Consider the following 13,360-nt stretch of genomic DNA (forward strand, 5'->3'; position numbering starts at 1 on the left):
GGGGCGCTGCTGCATTCCCCAGCACAACTGTACCCTTACATCTCTCTATATATCATTATATAATCCTGGTTTAAATTCACTTTTAAGGTAGAGCTTATCCGCTAAGATACTATCTAGAGTATTCGAATGCTGAATGCCATTAACTATGAGAGAGGGAGACAGCGAGAGACAGATAGTGAAAAAAGAGCTAAATTGTGTTTGGATATCCATTTCCATTTCGATATCCAAATCCTGGCCACGCCCACGTCATACGTAGACGACATGCGGCTTGCCAGCGGATGCCACAGCCTGTGGCACTGGAGAGCCACCGGCTGAGGAGAGAGCCGCCGCCTGCTTGAGCTGGCTCATGGTCTGAGTATCGGGATACTCCTAGTGATCGAACCGCTCGTACAGGTGCTCCGGCTCGTCGTCCGCCTCCTTGACGGGCAGCTCCCAGGGCTTCAGGGCCCGGTACTCGTTGGCAATCGTCTGGGCCGCCAGATACCGTTCCAGCTCCAGTTTGTCCAGCTGCGGCAGCGTCGTCTGCTGGTACTCGTGGACCCCGTGCCCGCCGTGCCCGCCGGCGCCATGGGCCTGCAGCGGCATCGCCTGGTGGTAGTGGTGGTGCGCCTGCAGGGTCTGCGCGTGGTGTGGATAGTTGAGGGCCATGCCCATGCCCCCGTTGCTGCCGCCGAGGGTCATGCTCATGCCCAGGCCCAGGCCCATGCCCAGCGGCTGGTGGCCCTGCAGGATGCGGTCGCGGACATTGATGATGCTCTTGCTGGTGCGCAGGGGCCCGCGCTCGTTCAGCAGCTTCCTGCGGCGCTTCACGAAGCGCAGGTAGTAGAGGACGCTCACCCCGATCATGGCCACCAGGAGGCACGTGATGACGGCGCACACCACCGTCACGATGTGGGCGGGGCAGGTGATCTCGCCCTCGCTCATGGAGAGCAGCTGCCGCCGGGTGCGCCGGTGCAGCCGATCTGCTGCCGGTCCATCCGCAGATACCCAGATCTGCGGCTCGAGGACGAGGCGGAGGTCGCCAGCTCGTAGGCACTCGGCTCGGTGGTGTGCAGGGCATTGGCGATGTGCTGCTCGGCTATGTAGGCGGCCAAAGCGGCCACTCCGTCTTCCGCCACAGCCGCCGTGCTGGCATCGTCCTCCTCCGCCTCCGCGTCCCTGTCGCCGGCCTCCTTGGCCAGAGCGGCCACGGCACCGCCCGCCGCATGCTCCAGCGGTGGATCGACGCCCTCGAAGTTGCCGGTGACGAGGCGCCAGAGCCACAGCAGCGAGCAGTTGCACTTCAGCGGATTGTCCCCCAGATAGAGATTCTGCAGCTGGTCCACCGGGAACTGGGCGGAGAAGAGCGTCTGCAGCCTATTGCTCTGCATGTAGACCTCCAGGATGTTGGGATTGCCCTGGAACAGGCGCATCGGTATGTCGCCCAGCTGCGGATTGTAGTTCAAATGCAACGTCTGCAGGTGGGTGTTGTCCACAAACGCCCTGCAAGAGATTGGGATTTAATTAGCGACAGTTTTGTAATCCCCCCCCTGCCAGGGTCCTGCCACCTAATTATGCATTCAATGTAGGAGCTTAAAACTATCCTCCAGGCATCAGGCAGCCCTCGTTGCACACATGACAACGTCAGCTTACAACTTACGAGTAAGCGTAAGTATTTTCAACTTAATAAAAAGATAGTGTGAGAGAGGGGAGGGCAGGATGAATGAAAGGGAATAAAAAACGAGGACTAAGACGAAGACGAAGGAGTAAAGTCTGCAGCTCTCCATGTTATTCGAGCTCCATGGAGCGTTGTCGTAAATCCCTGAGAAGTTAAGTCAACGCCGGGGCTTGCATGTGTGTGTGTACCCCGGTCCCCAGTCCCCAGTCGCAGACAGTCTCCGATGTTGAATGAAATAAGTGCAACGTGGCGTATGAGCAATACTGCGACTCCAACTCCATCTCCGACTTCTCCGCTGTGACACAAAGCGAATTTGTCGCTCTTTAGCGTTCCCTGCTCTGGAGAGAGTTGCATTCGCTGTTAAATGAACGTATTTATTTCCAGGACCAGCTTCAGGACTCTGCAGAGGGGCTGCGCCCTGCATTGATTTGATAAGTGGCTGCCACATTTTGTGGAACCCCTCTTCGAGCAGAGGCCAGGCAGGCAGTCATCTTGTGATGAATTCGAATTGAAATGGCAACGAGAGCCCGGCTTTTGTTTGTCATTTATTATGTTGAAGGACGAGTCCTTTTGAGGCGGAACAACGCTCAGAAGTAATTTTTGTGCAATTCATTTGTGTAACAAATGGAGGGACTCTAGAAGGCACCTCTTTTGCCCCTCTATCAGTCCATAGCTCAGCCCCCCAGCCCCCAACGTAGATTCCCAGCACACACACACATGTTGAGCTGGGAGCTGAGAGGAGACGACGCTGGTGATCAGCTTCCTCCTTGCTTGCCTTGGCCCCCTGTTGTTGAGCAGGATTCGCGAGAGTGCTCGGCAAGTCTGTGCGGCCTTTGTGTTGGCGTACTCCAAGTGCTCTCTAAATGAAAGCCTAGTGTCCAGCATTACTCCTAGGTATTTAAGAGCCCTTTGCGAAGTAATGTCGTGTCCGCCGACCGACACTCGGGCCGTCTCCACCTTCTTCCTGCTGCTAATCAGAACAGCCTCGGTCTTGTGGGCCGCCAGCTGTAATCCCGCTATGGCGAGCCACGTCTCCACGGCACGGATTGCCCCGTTTGCAGCTGTTTCAACTGCTGCAAGGTCCTTGGCTACCACTACGATGGCGACGTCATCGGCAAACCCGTCGACCGTCGTGCCCTCGGGAAGGCTCAGTCGCAGAACTCCATCGTACATCGTATTCCACAGGAGCGGCCCTGGCACCGACCCCTGCGGGACTCCAGCAGTCACTCTATATGATATTATCCCTTCGCTCGTCTCGTACAGCAGCACCCTCTCATTGAGGTAGCTGTCCACTATTCTCAGGAGGTATTCCGGGATCCGTAGCCTCCGTATGGCTTCCATCGTTTTACCCCAGTCCGCAGAGTTGAAAGCGTTTTTTATATCCAGGGTAACCAGCAGGCAGTACTGCTTTTGGCCCGCTCTCCAGCGAGTCCCACTTATTGCATTCTCCGCTATGTTGGTGACTATGCCAATGGCATCCAGGGTTGATCTGCCTTTCCGGAAGCCATACTGGTTGGGCGACAAGCCGCCGGCATCTTCAATGGCACGGCTGAGCCTACGTGCAATGAGCTTTTCGCATACCTTCCCCGCGTTGTCCAGGAGACAAATTGGTCTGTACGAGGAAGGCTCGCCTGGGGGTTTCCCTGGCTTGTTGAGCAGCAGTAGCTTTTGAATCTTCCACCTATCGGGGAAGGTACCTTCTAGCAGACACTTATTGAAGACCTCGGCGAAGGCGGATGGCTGTAGTGCCTGGGGCTTTTTTGCTGGGCAGGCTCCTACCGGCTTCCAGGATCTCCGCTTCCGTGATCATTTCGATGCCCGTGATCTCCTGTGTTGCTCGTTGGGGAACAGGGTGTGCACTATGTCCTCGAGGGTGCTGGGGTCCGTTGGCGCCTTGCTCCCGGCACTTAGCCGCTTCATAACGATGTTGTAAGCCCTGCCCCAGGGGTCTTGTTCCGCTGTGTCGCAGAGCTGTAGAAAGCATTCCCGCTTGCTGCTCCGAATTGCATGCTTCAGTGCCTTCCTGGCGGTCCTATACTCCTCATGCGATGTGACGAACCGAGTCGTGCGTCGCGCTCTCTGCATAGCTCGTCTGGCCCTTAGACACGTTGTCCGGAGCCTGTCGATGTCGGCGTTCCACCACACGATTGGCTCGTGGTGCCGCATGAATGGCTTCCGCTGTCTCATGCTCCTGTCACAGGCCTCCTCCATTCGCAAGGCGAGCTGATTGGCCGATTCGTTGGCACTTGTGTCCCCGAGGGCCTCCCACGTCTCGAGGCTACTAGCCAGAGCGCTGGTGTTGAGCGTGTCCACGATGTAGGCTTTGCTCCTCGCGCTTGATCTGCTGGGTCTGGGGCGTTCGCCAATGGTGCATACTATGGCTTCGTGGTCGCTACCGGTGTACACGTCTCCTATTCGCCACCTTGCATTGCGCAGCTGCGAAGGGCTCGCGAACGTTAGGTCAATGATTGACCCAGCGCTACCCCTGCAGAAGGTTTGCTGTGAGCCCTCGTTCAGCAGAGCTAGGTCTAGCGATGCTAAAGTTTCTAGCAGGATTCGGCCTCTTGCGTTGGTGACTTGACAGCCCCACTCGTGTGCCCACGCGTTGAAGTCCCCGGCGATTAGGACTGCCCCGCGGTTTCTTGCGTCTTAAGCTAGTTCCTCAATGATTCGGGCGAAGGACTCGAGGGGTAGACTGGGCGCTAGGTAGCAGGCAACCCATAGGTTGCCAGCTCTCGCGCGCACAAATCCGTCTCCTGCCAGCACATTGCTGAGTTTGCAGGGATCGCCTCCACATGCCCACAGGGATGCCTTCCCTGTTCTGTCGGTCGCCCAGGATTCGTTGTCACCTGATTTGCCAGTCTCGCTGAGTATGGCCAGGTCCGATTTGAGTTCTCTCACCGTCTGCAGGAGCAGGTCCTGTGCGGCCCTACAGTGATTCAGATTGAGCTATCCAGCTTCCCCCTATCCACTGCCGGCTTCCCGATTGATGGCCTCTGTCCTCTCAGCCTCTCCCAGCGCAGACGAAGCAGGTTGCCTTGTTTGGACAGTCTGCTATCTTGTGCCCATTGACGCCGCAGCGAATGCAGCACCCAGTTCGGTCCACCGCACTATGGCAGTTTGGCGCAATGTGCCCAATCTCCAAGCACTTGTAGCACCTAGGCTGCGAGTCCTTCTCCTTGATCTTACATACCGTCCATCCCACCTTGACCTTGCCCTTGCCGAGGACCACTTGAGCATCCTTGCTCGGCAGTCCAATTACGGCAGTCTGGGTGTCCCGGTATGATGGGCGTAGGCTTCTCACATTCACCGAGTCGGCTTTGATGGCAAATTGTTCCGCTAAGGACTTGACAAGGTCCTCCGCGGTTACTAGCGGGTCCAGGTCGCTGATCGATAGCACCCTCGTCCTCGTGTCTTCGGAAAGGGCTCGTACCTCCGCTACTCCATCCAGTACCGATTCGAGGCTCTCCTTAATCCTTGTTGCGCTTTCTTTATCGCCTCTGTTCAGCTCAAGGAGCAGGTTACCATTTGCGGTACGGCGGACCTTGTTGACGCTCGTACTCAGGTCCTGAAGCTGACCGTCTTCTCTCCGGGTAACCAGGGCCAGCACCTCGCTGTAGGTTTTTCCTTTCGCCTAGACGACCACGGCGTCCGGGCGGTGAGGTTTCCTAGCCGGCTTCTTGGCTGCCCTCGTCTTCTTGGCCACCTCCCTCCATCCGCTGACCGGAATCTCGGGGCTCTTAGTCTGGCTCATAACGCTGGGCGTCGCCACCTCTTCTTGTGGCGGCAACGGGGCTTTCTTCTGCGGCCTCCTGGTTGCGTTGGCGCCTTTTGACTGCCTTGATCGCGTGGGGGGAGGGGGGGACCCGGATCCACCAGTGGCTGGCTTAGCTTACGCCACGGCTCCGTTTGCGCCGCGGCATCCTTCTTCCAGACTGTCGTTGTCTGCTGCTCTTTGTCCATGCTCATGCTCTTGGTGCTCTGTGAGCATTTTGAGCACAGGACTGCGGCGTTGAGGCCTTCCTGCCTGGCGCTTCTGCCCGCTGCTGATGCTTGGCTTGCTTCATTGATGCTCGTGTGAAGCTCCTTCATTCGCACGAACATGTTTCTCGTCGCCATGTTGATGTGGCGCGTATTCTTATCCATCATTCTGCTATGGACTTCATCCAAGATATTTCCCAGCTCTTGGAGGTTTTCGAGGCAGGTTGCCTCCTGGCAGGCCTTACTTCTCTTAGGCGGCGTTTTTCTTTGCAAACTCTCTGGGCTGGCTGGGTCCCGTACCCTCTTGGGGGTCTCCCGGGCGTCCGGGTGCATGCTCTGTAACTCTGCTCCTGGAGCTGACGCAGCTGCTGGCGATCGGGCGAGCTTGCTGCCCTTCATGAAAGCCAGGTTTTCGTCCTCTTCCATTCCTTTGCTCGATGTTCCAGTTAATTCTGGGTCGATTTTAATTTGAAATTTCAAATTTCGTTTGGCGCGTAACTCTGCTCCGGCACTCCGGCAGCCCTGTTCCGTACGAGGCTGTCCGGCAACACCGTCCGAGCTGCCACCCTGCGCGATCACCTGACTGGCAGCTCAGTGATCAGCTGCTGAGGGGGAGGCTCCCGGCGAGAACCGTAAACAGAAAAAGAAAGAAAAATTTTAGTGAGAAAATTGTTTTGCTACAACTCCACCAACAATGTGTATAGCGGAAGGCGCCAAACAAGAGTTCACCCCTCTCCCCCTCCTGCACGGAGCGCACTGGATATGCCCCTGCAACAGAACGGGTGGTCGGCGAGGGCCGATTTCATAAGCAGTACGTACCGGTGCTTCAGTGACCTGCTCTTAACAGCTTTCCTTTCAGTTGCCAGGCGTGGCTCGGATTTTTTTGCCGGAAAACTTGGAGCTCGTGATAAACACAACCGCACTTGGAAAACACTCAATGGATGGACCTCTTGTGTGTGTGTGTGTGGCTTTAAATGCAACAAAAGAACGGATGGGCCCAACCTTTTTGCTGTTTTGGGGTCCTTCATTTTGCATGTCTCATGTTCCCCCCCCCCCCCCCCCCCCCACCCCAACCCCTTTCGGAGGCGGGTGTGGAGAACCGATCGATCTGTAAGGGGTATGGGCCCCTCTTCCCCTTTTGTTTTTTCCCGTTTGCTCTTAATTATACCCGATACTCAAAATGAGTATTGGGGTATATTAGATTTGTGGTAAAAGTGGATGTGTGTAACGTCCAGAAGGAATCGTTTCCGACCCCATAAAGTATATATATTCTTGATCAGCATCAATAGCCGAGTCGATTTAGCCATGTCTGTCTGTCCGTCCGTCCGTTTGTCCGTCCGTCCGTCTGTCCGTCTGTCCGTCCCCTTCAGCGCCTAGTGCTCAAAGACTATAAGAGCTTGAGCAACGATGTTTTGGATCCAGACTTCTGGATCTGGATGCCCAGATTGGCAATTTATTAATTATTTACATTAATGTTGGGGAGGGGACGGGGGGACCTCTGGTATATATTTACAAATTCTTTCAACTTTGAGTTTGTTAAGCTATTAAGCGTTTTTAACAACTGTTGCAATTTGAAGTTAATGAAACTCGAGAGGCTGTTTATAATTCACAATTTATTTGCATATGTAAACCAAATTATCGCGTATGTACATATGGGGATGATTGGGGCGAACGATTGATGCGAGGATGTTAGTCTAATAGCTGCGACGATTAGCTCAAGACTGCCCATGCAAGGGCTGACGGGCCAAATTGCCGGGCCCTATTCAGCAAGCTTAGACGCGAGCGAGAGCGTATGATAGCCCGAGAGCGTTAGAGCTGCTCGGGGACGCTGTTAAGCCGAGTCTGAGAGATTGCGACATAAGGAGACGAAAGAATTCCGCTGCATGCGCATATGCGGTAGCAAATGATCTTTGCAGTGGGGGCATTGGAAACGACAACACCAAAATGCATTTCCTTTGGGCCGCACCACTGGCAATAATGTAAAATATTTAAGCTGCTTGCCCCGACATACTCCCCCCGTTGGAAGCCTGACTTTCAACAGCATCTTTAAGGGGCAGCAGGCACAGCTTGTTGACGGCGCGCTTGGTGATTCCAGATGACGTCTTCAGCACAGCAACTCGGGCAACGCCATCTCGTCCAGGCAAAAGCTCGACCACTCTCGCCAGTGGCCACTTCATGGGAGGAAGATTCTCATCCTTGACAAGAACCAAATCTGCGACTGCTAAACTAGGCTTCGCAGTGCGCCTCTTTGAGCGCTGCTGCAGTGACGTTATGTACTCCTCCTTCCACCGGGACCAAAAGAGCTGCTGCAGGTACGAAACGCGCTGCCAGCCGTCCAGGCGATCGAAGTTTAGCTGCGTGACGTCAGGCTCAGCGAACGAAGCAGGAGGGCCACCATTCAAGAAATACGCTGGAGTTAGAACATCTAGATCGGCAGGGCTCTCTGAAATTGAAACTAAAGGTCTTGAATTAATCACTGCCGTGATGCGGCACAACAGCGTCCGCAGCTCGTCAAATCCAAGAACCGAGTTGCCTATCGCACGGTAGAAGTGGTACTTGGCCGTCTTCACTGCAGCCTCCCATAGACCACCAAAATGAGGGGAGCGCGGAGGAATGAAATACCAGTCTATAGCCTCGACCAAGCAAAAATCCAGCAGCGCCTTCTGATGGTCATCGCTGGGGACCAGGCGCTTTAATTCCATCAGCTCATTCTTAGCGCCGACAAAATTGGTTGCGTTGTCTGACCAAATTTGCCGCGGCTTCCGTCTGGTACATATGAAGCGCTTTAGTCCATGTAGAAAAGCAACTGTGGATAAGTCCTTTATAAGCTCCAGATGAACAGTCTTGGTAGCGAAACAAATGAAGACGCAGACGTAGCACTTGATTGGAGCCTTGTTGCGTGCCTCCGGTTTGTAGAAAAACGGCACACAGAAGTCCACGCCTGTGATCTCAAAGGCATGAGAACTATCGAGCCGCTCCTTTGGAAGATCCGCCATAATATGCTCCAATACCCTGGGCTTCAGTCGAACGCATCTTACGCACTTGTTTACTGCCTTGTTTACCGTCTTCCTCCCCCAATAGGCCAATATTGGGATCGAATTAGTCCAAGCAAAGCTCGAGGACCAGCGTGCAGATTCCGCTCATGAAAATGGGAGATTATTGCCAGAGTCAGTGGATGGCTGCTGGGCAAGATGATGGGATGACGGCCATCAAAATCCAACGAAGAGTTTTTCAGTCGACCATCTACCCTGAGAAGTCCAAACTAATCCATGAATGGCGATAACGATGCGATTGAGCTCGATGAGGAGACTGCTCCCCTTGGCCGCAGTGACTTCATGTCCTCCCATAGCTGAGTACGCTGGACTAGTCGTAGCAATACCTGGGTTCCATGTTCAATGTCTGAGACAGTGAGTCCGGGGCGCCGAATTCGGTTGCAAAACTTGTGAATGTATCCGAAAACGCGTTGCAAAGAAGCAAACGAATTCGCATACTTGGAATCAGCAATAATGTCCATGTAGGGCGATTTGACCAGAAGAGCCTTCCGACGAAGTTCAAGGGCTGGCTTATCAGGTAGCACAGTGGGTGGCCAGTCATCTGAGGAGCCGCAAAGAAATGGAGGACCATGAGCCCAATGAGGTGACTCATTCAGCTCAGTCGGATGAGCCCCTCGAGACAGAATGTCGGCTGGGCTTAAAGCTGTGGGAACATAGCGCCATTCCATTTTTTCGGTCATTTCCTGAATCGTTGACACTCTATTTGCAACAAAAATATTAAATCTTGACGGCTCGTCCCGAATCCAAGAGAGCGCAACGGCAGAATCACACCAACAGTAACACCTTCCCTTGAATACATTCATTCCAGCTATCTCAGATATGAGCCTAGCCAGCAACTCCGCTCCACAAAGCTCCAACTTTGGTACTGTAAGTGTCTTCAAAGGAGCCACACGAGATTTGGCACAAAGTAAGTGACTGCTGAAATGCTGACCCTTGGACACGACATAAATGCATGCACCATAAGCCTCGATGCTGGCATCGCAAATTCCGTGAATTTCCAGCGTAGAGTCTGGAAGGAGCACAAGCCGGGGAAATTCAAGTCGACGAATCTGACCAAAATTGGTGCATATTTCCTGCCACTCGGTGTTCAGTGCGACTGGAAGGCTTTCATCCCAGGACAACATCTCTTGGCACAAACGCTGGAGAAAGATTTTGGATTTAGGAATTACGGGACCAGCTAGTCCGAGAGGATCGTAGAATCGCGCTATGGATGACAAAACAGAGCGCCTGCAGGAATTCAAAGAAGATTGAAGGGCCGAGAACGAAAATAATAGTAGATCAGAAACCGGATCCCACGCAAGTCCTAAAGTTTTAGTCACATGGCTGCTGTTCGGAGCAGAACCCAGCCGATTAGCTGCTTGCCAAATAGCACCTAATTCTTGGCCCTCAGCCGCTTATTTTGTTTGTTACTTATGTCTATGTCACTCATTTGTTTGTTAAAGCTTTGCGCTTGCTTGCCCTGCTAAACGCTCTCTGCCAGCTCGCTCTTCGCTATCTCCGCTTTGCGTCTGCCTACCGACGTCGGCCGAGCGAAGCTGCGCTTAGCGATCGGAGCGGCAATGTAAAGGCCAGGCAAGCCACACTTGCAATTTGGATGTCACGCATTAAAGAACATATCGTAATTTTATTTCTGCGCCGAGTTTTGTTTAATTCGAAATAATTAGTCGGCCGATTGGGGATAAAAAACATTATCTCCACATAAAATTTGGTGACCCCGACGTGATCTCTGAGTTGCAGTGTCAATTAATAATCATTCGCGATCGACATTCGTTAGCCCTAGCAAATTTTCGGCGGTTAAGCACAATTCGGTGCTAAAACACACTTACATACACCTACATACACGCATTGCTGGCTATTAATTTCTCTGTCGCGACAATTCGGTCAGTGCAGTGCGGTAGGCAGGGCAGCGAACTCACAAATACACACAAGCGGAGTACAAAGCGGAATCGGACAGCTCGCACAGCCGCCCAGCTAAAGGCATTAGCTGTAATCCCTTTGCTTTCGGTTCCCACGTTTATACGTATACAGGGTGTGTTTTTCGGTCGTGCTGAGAGACTCTTTTAAAACCTCAACATGGCAGCACCTGAGACTACCAATGTCGCGAACGCAGCAATGCCGAGTGATGTAGATTTCTACAAGCACAAGGCCGAGTGCATCGCGCGCCAACTAAAGGCCATGGATCGCTTTCTTACCAAGGAAGAGCTTGCCGAGTTAGATGAGGCAGAACTTCAAGCTCGCTTAGAGCAAATCGGCTCGGCATACTCTCGAGGGGAATTCGTCGTTGTTCGCCTATAATAGTATAGGCCGTTCTCGAATGCCCGAGTTGCAGCTTCCGCGATTCGGTGGGAACTACATGGATTGGCCAGAATTCCACTCGATGTTCTCGACAATGGTGCACAAAGACCATCGTATACCAATCATCGAAAAATTCCAATATCTTCGTGGATGTCTAGATGGTGCTGCGCTGGATACGATTCGTTCCTTGGAACTTTCTGAGGAGAATTACGACAAGGCGTTGAATTTACTAATGTTGCGATTCGATAATAAACTGTTACATTTTCAGGCACACGTCAAGGCTATTTTCGGGCTGCAAGGGGTGGAGAAGGGCTCAGCTATCGGCTTGCGCGCGCTCAGCGACAAAATCAATTCGCACTTGCGTGCACTTCAGACCTTGGCGACCCCGCAGGAGATTTCGGATGGGTTGCTGATTTTCATCATAGGCACGAAACTGGACCACAAAACAAAGGAGAAATGGGAAGAGAACTTGCCGACGTCAGGATTGCCTCGGTGGTCAAGCATGGCCTCATTTTTGGAAGCGAGATGTCGGATGCTGGAGAATTTGGGATCAGCCATGGCAACAAGTCCTAGTCAACAGGTGGGAGAAGACAAACCTGTCACCCTTATCACCTCCAGTAACGACCATCCTAACCCCATATGTAACCATTGCAATTCCTCCGAGCATTACATATCTAGATGTCAGGCATTCCTGAATCTCTCTGCGTTTGAACGATACAAAGAAGCAATGAAGAGCCGCTTGTGCTTGAACTGCCTCAACAAAGGCCATGAATTGCAGAGGTGCAGGTCAGGACTTTGCAGGCATTGCCAGGCCAAACATCACACGCTACTCCACATTCCATCGGGAACTGGTGCTTCATCTTCCTCTTCACCGGCCGAGGAATCGATCCAGCAAGAGGCCGCGACTGTGCTTCTAGCAAGCGGGTGTTCTAGCCCTCCCCCCTCGATCCAGAAATCTCAGCCTAGCCAGAACGTGTTGCTACCTACTGCCCTCGTCCATGTAACAGATCGTTATGGAGCACTTATCCTATGTCGTGCCATTTTGGATTCTGCATCACAGGCAAACTTTGTAACATCTAGACTTGCTGATCAGTTGCAGTTGGATCATCGCTCGTCTTATGTTCACATCTCTGGAATCGGAGATTCCATTCTACATTCGAGCAAGTCTGTACATATAGTTGTACAATCCCAGGACGCAAGCTATCGAGCTTCCTTCGCTGCAATTGTCACCAACTCAATTACGGAAATGCAGCCTAACTTCGGCGTAGACGCAAAGGATTGGCCAATGCCGAATAATCTAAAACTAGCTGATCCTAATTTCTCCAAGCCCCAACGTATCGATCTGTTGATAGGTTCTGGTTTGTTCTTCGATTTAATGTGCGTCGGACAGATTCGACTATCAGCCCAATTGCCAACATTGCAGGAGACAAAACTTGGTTGGATAGTATCAGGAAGCATTGATAGCTCGGAGAATAAGCGTGCAGCTTTAACCGCTTTTGAAAATTCCTCGTGCATCTCTATTGACGATTTTCGACCCACAACGCTGGAGTACCAAAACTTAGAGCAGCAATGCAGGAAGCAGCTGCTCGAGTGCCAGGTGCAAGTGGAAAAACTGCGATCGGAGAATCAGGAACTGCAGCGCGAACTTTTCCATATATTAAAAACCTACATATCCACGCTAAATGAAATTCAACTTTCAACAATTTCTACATTGCCAAATTTCCTGCCATTCTATACAATTACAGAGGTTCCCGATGATCAAGACGTAATCACGACAAGCCGCCTTCGTAAAGAAGCGCCGATTGCTGCGTTCGACGATCATCCCAGCGTAGCCGCCAGCTGCGCCCAAGCAAGCATCTTCAAGAGGGCCGTTGGAAAAATAGCGGTTCTGCCCCTTCAGGATGGAGCTGTTGAAAGCCTGTGCCTTCCAACGGGGGGTGAATGTTCGGAGCAGAACCCAGCCGATTAGCTGCTTGCCAAATAGCACCTAATTCTTGGCCCTCAGCCGCTTAGTTTGTTTGTTACTTATGTCTATGTCACTCATTTGTTTGTTAAAGCTTTGCGCTTGCTTGCCCTGCTAAACGCTCTCTGCCAGCTCGCTCTTCGCTATCTCCGCTTTGCGTCTGCCTACCGACGTCGGCCGAGCGAAGCTGCGCTTAGCGATCGGAGCGGCAATGTAAAGGGCAGGCAAGCCACACTTGCAATTTGGATGTCACGCATTAAAGAACATATCGTAATTTTATTTCTGCGCCGAGTTTTGTTTAATTCGAAATAATTAGTCGGCCGATTGGGGATAAAAAACATTATCTCCACAGCTGCCATCGTCGAACTTCAAAAATGTTTCCTTGTCCTCTTCCGGAACTCCATCCAGCAC

At 52.6% G+C, this 13,360-nt stretch overlaps 1 pseudogene; it reads right to left on the bottom strand.

Annotated features, from left to right (window-relative positions):
* Positions 1-236: 236 nt before the first annotated feature.
* LOC117193904 overlaps positions 237-13,360 on the bottom strand; it is a 28,950-nt pseudogene continuing 15,826 nt past the window's right edge.

Source organism: Drosophila miranda (genome assembly GCF_003369915.1).
Source record: "Drosophila miranda strain MSH22 chromosome Y unlocalized genomic scaffold, D.miranda_PacBio2.1 Contig_Y2_pilon, whole genome shotgun sequence".
NCBI classification, from domain to species: domain Eukaryota; kingdom Metazoa; phylum Arthropoda; class Insecta; order Diptera; family Drosophilidae; genus Drosophila; species Drosophila miranda.